Below are 8,440 nucleotides of genomic sequence, written 5' to 3' on the forward strand. Positions count from 1 at the left end.
TTTTCTTTGCCTAGTTTTGCTCTCTTATGGCCTTGCCTGTCCTTTTCATGCCTTACCCTACTTCTGACCATTACAATATGCTCATGGTCTTTTCTCCACGTCCTCAACCCATCTACCCTCAATTAACACCGCCTTCAGAGTTCGACATTCAACACACCATTACTTTTAAAGAGAATATTCTTGCAATACTCTGCTGCCTTTTATGATAGCAGGGAGCATGTGGAGCAAGTCTTTTTCTTTCTCTCTTTTCATCTCTCCTCATGAAATCCTCATTAATCATTATTAAAGCCAGTCAGAACTTTTCAGACATTTTTTAAGTACTAATTTGTCACAAGCAAGGTTGCATGACAAAGAATCAGTTCTGATGATTTGTCAGCCAAAAACAACTTACGTATCTATATAAATAGAGCCAATAGATTGAGACTACCAGTAGGCTGGGAGTCTGCTTTGGACTGGCATCACTGGGTGCTTGCACTGTTCTCCCCTTCCTGTGACATGCACTACTGCTCACCATCAGAATCAGGCTGCAGAACTAGACCGATCTCGCCTTGTGCTATCTATAATCTCTTCATGATATTTTAATACCCAATGAGGTCCAATTCATCTCAGAAACAAGAAGGCCATTTGCCATAATAAGGACTATTAACTGTACGAGAACTAGATCCTTATCTCAGCCCTAAGGATATTTAGTGCCCGATTACAAGCAGAGCTGACAGTGTTCAGGGGACTAAACTCCAGGCTTCTGGCACTGGCTTGGTTAGCCAGTTACTCCTTGGTAGCACCTTTCTCCTATTACAGTTCTGCGCAGTGCTTCCTTTCCTATCATCGTACCCTTTGGGCCTCCAGGTGGCTGTGTGTTATATTCAATATACAGCTCCTTTTTAAGACACTGATATTATTTTGTTTTTCCCACACTACATTTAGATGAGGGTTTGTTGATGTAATGCTTCAGCAATCCCACCAAGCAGCACAAAGGGTGTCAAAGTTGCATTGGGACCACCAGTTGACCCTCAGTCCCTCAACAGTCCTTCCACATATGCTAGCTTTCCACACTCATCCCCTAAAGCAGGGATTATCAAGAAGCAAAAAGGTTGAAAATGGAAGAGAAGTAGTGATGTGAAACAAGGAATAAGGGTACGTTTGTGACAAATAACAAGGAAGCACTCCCTCCCCTTCAGTGTCAGCAGGAACACTTCACAATGACTAAAGCAGCTGCATTTTCATCACTCAAATTAACCCAAGCCCATGTCTGTCACCCTTCAAAGTTCAAGAACCCAGTGACCCTGTAGAGACAAGAATCCCCCTTTGCCCGTTTTCAAGAAGTAGTTTCACTTGGTTAAAAAGAGAGAAAACAACAAAACACCAGGAGTCTGACCAATTGTTTCTCAGTTCAGAGCATTCAGATGCTCACACAGCTTCTAAGCCTGGCCTTGGAGAAAAGGCTGTATCCTCCAACATCAAGAACAGGAATCATTTTGGCTTTATTCTGGGTCATTTGGAAGCTTACTGGTCACAGCAATACCAGGTGTTACATACAATCTAATTCATCAAGTACTCAGCTCAGAAAGATCAGATACCTCCATATATAGACATACACTAGAGCAGGGCTATGAACTTGGGAAAGTTATATTAACTAAACCCCTCTGAATAGAGGGCAGACTGTGAAAGAGGAGGTAGCATTGTGAACCAACTTCCAAATGTTTTCCTGAGTGTGTGAAACAACTCTTTCAAAAGAGTAACAAAAATTTTCTCTAAGGGACTATTAAGACAATCCAAAGCAGGCTTTAGTGCCAGCTCCAGTGTACCTGAAGAAATACACGGTCAATACATTTACATAGAACTACAGGATCTCACAGGCACAAACTAAGTGGGGCAATTCAACTGGCAGCCAACAGACCAGCTCTTGCCTAATGCAACTTCTTTGATCAACCTTTTAATATTTATGTTTTAAACAGGAAAAAAGCCACATTTAATGTCCCAGTGACTATCTTCTTGGGTTTTCCTTCCCTTCCTCCATCCCTCCCTTACGTTTTGCCTGCTCTACAGTACACACACTGCATTCTACACTTCTATCATCATTTCACTCTTTGAATACACATTTCTTTTTCCCATCTTCTGATGCTTTGGATAAAAATAAAAATAAAAAGGAACCAGTGGCACCAGAGCACCATGAGGTATTAGGCCATCCACCCTATTTCCCCTCAGCCCCAGTTCAAAAAATTCTTTTCACAGATCGGGTAAGGTCTTGCTAAACAAACCAACATGAAAACCCTACAGATTAAAAAATACTGTACTCTAACAAAAGTTACTACCATGGTCCAACCCCATACATTAAATCTGCAATAGGCAATTCTGAGTAAGCAAACTAATTTTGAATATTCACTATCCCCTGCTAGCATGCTTTCAAGATGGCCGTTTTTGTAGTGTGGGCTTGCCACAGGGCTGAAGCACTGCACATTCGTTGATTTACATATCCCAACAACAGGAAGCTTGATTTTATTCTTCCTGAAGCTGTTGGTTTCTTTCCTTTAAGTGCCACAGCCTCAGAAGGCATACATAATGTTAGAGGCAGTCCCTCCAAGTTCTCCCCAGGACTGATTCCTATATAGGAAACATATCCAGTACATTTGGGGTGGGGAAGGCAAAAACAAAATAAAGTAAAAAGAATAGCTAGATGTCAAGTTTTCCCTGTCCAGGCACTTCTCTGACAGTCCCACAAGGCTGGTGCTACAATATGGTAAGGTCTGCTGAGGTAAAAAGCATCAGAAAAACACATGGAAAGTACAAAATTGCTTCCCCCTCATAGTCTTGGTCTCACATCTTTTCACTCTTACCTTTGGAAGCAGCATCTTAAAACCTAGCTACATCTCCATTAAGGCCCAGAATAAGCCAGCACAAAAGAATAGGAAAAATACTCAGCATAACTGCTGAAAAAAAGAAAACAGAGACTTGTTTTTTCTGCCCTCTCTCCTCCAATCATACATACATTGGCTCAGGAAGCTACAGAAATACCTAACTATGTATGAGCAAGCAAAGCACAACCATTAGTGGCATGTAATTTTAAGAATTTATATACTATATCATCTTTAAGTCAAAAAGGATAAAGAAATGAGAGTTTTTTTTTGTTTGTTTGTTTTTGTTTTTTTTTTTAAAAAGGAAATTACTCTCTATCCAATTAAGTTTACCTCATTGAAGAATGCTACTTGGAAAGAAAGTCATTTTGTATCAGGACAACTTTTCATAGACTGTTCTTTAACCTACTCTGCTGGAGCAAACCTGCTCTGTCTATCTTTATTTTTAGGAGGAGGAAAACCAGCATTATTTCACATGACAGACTAGCAGCAACAGAAACTCTTTCCATCAAAGCAACAGAAGTGTCTGCTACCAAATGGCTACAGGTAATTTCCTAGGAAAGCATCCGAAGCCGCAGCAAGCCCCCTACTACCTCTGCCAGACCAAAGAGCACTCATACATCGCCGCAGCCCCGCCAGAACAAAAGCACTGTCACTTAACCTTGGTGCTCCACATCCATAGTCTAGGGCCACTCCTAGGAGCGCACTGCCAGAAGGCAGGCAGCCCTTCCAGCAGGTGTTATAACCCACAGGTTCCCATCAGCTCATGCTGCTTTAAAGAAACAGCACCCTGCGGGCCAGGGAGAAGGGTGCCATAAAGAGTTTTCCTGCAGCTTTGTCCTGTGAAGTTGCTAATCCCATAGTTAATGAGCTCCTAAACTCTCCAGTTAATTTTTTTTCTGATACCAATCATAAAACTAAGCAGCTTTTAAAATAACATCAGGCCTATGTATTTCATGCAGCACCCTGATTATCGGTATTTACAATCCGAGGCTCTTTATCTTAGGGCTTTTCCTATGTCCCGGGGCCCCGTGACTCTGCTGAGTTCATTACGGGGTCAGGGCCTAAATGAGATTCTGGATTTTATGAGCTCTTTTCATGCAAAAGAAAAAAGAACCGCCTGGCAATTCCTCTATGAGATAAGGCATCTGCTCTTGTTTCTCCTGTGCCTTCCCTCTCCGCTTACTAGCAAAGTAAGAGATCACCAACAGGAAGCATTAAAACAAATAAAACCAAATAAATAAGAAGCGAGGTGAGCACAGCATGCTGGTCATAACAAGGAACTGCCTTAGCAATCCTGTTGTCATATGTAGGACAGTGTTTCTGTAATAAAATAAGAGCTTGTTGCTAAGTGACAATACCCTGCTTGTCTATCATAACATTTACAAACTCAAAAACTTAAAACTAAAAGTATAGTTAAAAAGGCAAGAAAAAGACACGTATGCTCCAAGTATAGCTCTTGCACTTTCAAAACAGAGCTGTATCTGAATGCCCACAAAGAATCCAGAAGATTATTTTTTTATTGCCAATGTATTTCACATCGAAAAGGCTCAAATACTCTAGCTATGGACAGCACTCTGAAATTCTAATGCACTGGCACATAAAAGGCAATTAAAAGTTACAAGCCAAAACAAAACACTAAAGACTTGAAGCTATTACAGGAGAAAATAATTAATGTTATAACTGATCAGCTTTAAATGATACAAATGCCCAGTGTTCAGATGGCAAATCTTTAAATGAATGCTTAAAGCCAACTTTTTTTCCTTTATCCTCTGTTTCTTCTCTCTCGTGGTAGGGAGAATCTGGACTCATCTAAAAATCCAACAGGTTTTTTTAACTCCATAGTAACTAGATCTAGCAATCCTAGTTCAAGTTCATAGGCTGGACAATACCAGAGTTTGCGCTTAATGCTATGCTTTAGCAACCAGCAATAAATCAGAAACCAGATGTAGGGAATTTGGTCTATTGTTTATTTGAACAACTTTTATTACCAGGAGATGTTTCTGGTAACATTTCCTTTTGTTCTTTCACATTTCCTTTTTTTTTTTTAAATATGTATTTCTTCCCTACTAGTTTATAACTTACTCTATATTCCCTCCCCCATTTATATTTTAAGTAGTTTCGTATACTCCAAATACGTTAGGTTTATCACACTTGTATAGAATTCCACTTTGCTGGGATGTTGAGATGCCTGCCTTGCACCTGTTGTGTACTTGCAGTGGATCGCAGTGTGTGGCAGCCCCCTTGCAATGAGGTGAAGATCTCAGCCCACTTCCAAGTGAGCACGGGCTGCTTTGGAGAGCCCTACCCCAGATAAATCCCAAACTGACAGCCAGAGAGTGAAGTGAATGGACATGGGTCCTCATTCCCTTTTCACCTTTTTTGCTGTAACATCCACAGAAGCCCACTTGGATACACAGAGGTGAAACCTGTGTAACACTGAAGATACTCCTCCTTCTGCCATGCCTTCCTCCTCCCCTACACATCCACCTACACAGAGTCCTCTGGGTGGGAACTGGGAGCCGATGTGATGGGCACCACAATGGAAACTTGTGCTGGTGCAGCTGGGGACAGAGCACTTCCCTGTGCAAGACAGCTTGCTGAAACCCTTCAGGGGCAAAGGACTGGTGTAAGCTCATCACCCACAGCAGGAGGCACATTGGGCCTGGTCTGCCAGGCGCCTGGGAGCCCAAAGCCACCTCTGAGCCAAGGTTAGAGAAAGTCTGAGGCACGACAGGAGAGAATTGGTTGGGTAGGTGGGGAGGGAGGAGGGCTGTGCCTTTACAGGGAGGCTCTGGCTTGCAGGCTGAGGGTGGGAAGGAAGCGCATGAAGCCCAGGTGGTGAGGCAGCCCACCCTGCACGGGCTGAAGCAGGAGGGGTGGCGGAGCAGTGAGGAGCCTGGCTGAACCCACTGTTGGCAGCCTCATGCTTGGGTAACGTCCAGAGCACATCCGAATGAAAAAAAGTCCAAAAAAACACTGAATAAATACCAGTGGTAAACAACGTGCTCTTCCAGAGTGTATTCTGGATTTTAATCAGTTGTGTTGAAACATAAAATTCACTTTGCTTCTTTGGTCAGGTTTAATAAACTGATTTATTACCACTACTTCTAGAATCTCTTAAGAGATTTAGTTATTCTAGAAAATAACAAAAATCAGAGAAGTCCTTAAGAAAAATAATTTTGCAGAACACAGTATTTCAGTTCGCAATTAGGTTGCTTGTTGCAGGGCACCAAGATGTCTTAAAATACTAACAGCCTACATTTTAAAATAAAAACATTTAAAACTGGATAACAGTATATTAGCTTCCCCCATTCTACCTTTCAGGTACATTTGGAACCACATTTGAAATATAAAGGAAAAGTATTTTCTTTCAGTGTTTTTAACAGTCTGATGTTTTATCTGAATTGGAAATTGCATTTGAGTTCTGTCTTCTTGTCTTTTTTTTTTTTTTTTTTTTTTTCTCTAGTCTTTACTGTGGCTGCATTTGCTGAAACTGGGGGTGGAAAGAGGGAGAAGTGTGATTTACACTGGTGGAGCTAGCTTACTGCTGAACTCACTGGTGTTACTTGTGTGAGGTAAAGCTAAGCATACATATATATGCTTCATGGCTGGGATTTGAGTATGAGTATCTGCCTCAAGACTGGGATTTTTTGATTAGCCATTTAGGTCTGCTGACATTTTGGATCACTTTTTTTTTTTTTTTCCCGAAAACATAAAGCTCCTTTTATATCATGCTAACAAATACAACTTTTCTATCTGATTATCTGTATTCAGTTTTTCTTTCATCCTTTTGTTTTCTGATGCTTCTGCTTTCTGTTTTCAAGAATTTGACTATTTTCTCACTTCTGTTCTTTGTTTTGTTCTATTTTGAAATCCTCTCATTTAGGTTTCATTCTAATTCTTCTAACACTTACCTCACAGATCTTTTCTCTTCCCAGTACATATTATCTGTCTTTCTTAATAGATAATGCATATGCTCTCTCTCCAGCTTCCAGATATTAGCACTTTTATTCTTGATTTCCAAGTGACAATAGAAGTGATTAATTCCATGCAATTATTTGCGATCACTGAGTTGACAAAAAGCAGTCTTACAAGCCAGGTTCATCTGTGAAACCTTATGCTTAAAATAAAATCAACCCTTATGTGCTGCAATCCACCAGATTATTGAAGGATGTTGTTGGGAGGATGGACAAAAGAATTCTTTAAAATGTTCAAAGAAGCCATCTTCCCAAAATCAAGAGCCATTGGGTTGCTGCTGATGGCAGTGGCTTTTTCATAACCAACCATGTCTTATGCAGATCTAAATGCCAGGCCTGGAGCTTTGAGTGATCTGTGAATTTATGGAGCTGCCTTTTTTTTTCTTATTTTCCCCTTCGTAATTCCTGAAAAAAAGAGATGGGTATTTAGTTATTCCAAAGCCTGGAATCATAGATTCTCTGTGTTTCTCGTTTCTCAAATCTATAGGGAAGCCAATAGCTCTAGGCTGATAACTTTATGCATTCATATTTTATGGCAATGAATATAAGTCGGAAAGTGTTAAAAACAGAGCCCTAAAAAGCGTCTCCTTCCTTCTACAGCTGAAGCGAAGTAATCCTACAAAGACAGAACACCTCCCATAGCCCTGCCTGGGACTGTAATATTTACTTGAGGAGGTCCCTTCAGTCACCTCTGGAAACTGGACTTTTGAAAATGTGCTGAAGATTTTGTCTGCTAGGATTGTTTAGGAGAACAAGAGACTCAGGCTTCTAAAATTTTGGATCAGAAGAATTGTGGATCTCCATGGCTACGGGATCAGTTTGTGAGCATCCTGTCAGATTTCTGGTAGCCATTTTGGAAAGTTTCACAGATCAGCTGCCTAGCCATGCTGGCTTCCTAGTGAGACCAAGGCTGTGTTTTTTTGACCGTCAGTCAAAAGGGAGGACATGTTACTGCACCACCTTGCTGTTTGACCTTGTTAAACTTGCTGGTGCCAGGTTAGAGATCAACACGATGGCCCATTAGTGTCTTGTGACCTGGCCGTCATGGCCTTGTCTACGTCTTTGTGCAGTCTGAAGCAGCGTGCAAACATTGCACTGTGGGCAAATGGAGAAGTGGTGGTGTCACCACAGGGCGGGCGCCAGGGGTGTGTCTGCTTTCAGGATCATCTCTGGATCTTTACAGAGGCACAGAGGACACAAAATGAGATCCTTTTCAAAAGGCTTGGCACTTGGGTATGCCATCTGCCCTAGATCCCACATTCCTCCCACACGCCTCCCTTCTTGCTGTGTGCTCTACTTTTACTTATTTCTGTGGCTACAAACTAACCTCAGCCTCACCTCTTTAATACTGAATTTTAGTTCTCTCTTCGATCATGTACCTTCAACATATCCCGTATGTTCCACACTATATCTAAAGAGACACACTTCTTGCAAAGAGGGTAGAGAGAGAGGCACGAATGCTATCTTAAAGATATTATAAAATATACAACACTAACACTACTTACTCAGCCTACATGCAATTGAAATATATGATATCACTTTTCAGGTAAGAAATTACAATCTTTTGGAGCTTTGGTCTTAATCCTGTAACTAATTAGAGGTGAAAAA

The sequence above is a fragment of the Aythya marila genome (assembly GCF_965140915.1).
Source record: "Aythya marila genome assembly, chromosome: 3".
Taxonomy (NCBI): domain Eukaryota; kingdom Metazoa; phylum Chordata; class Aves; order Anseriformes; family Anatidae; genus Aythya; species Aythya marila.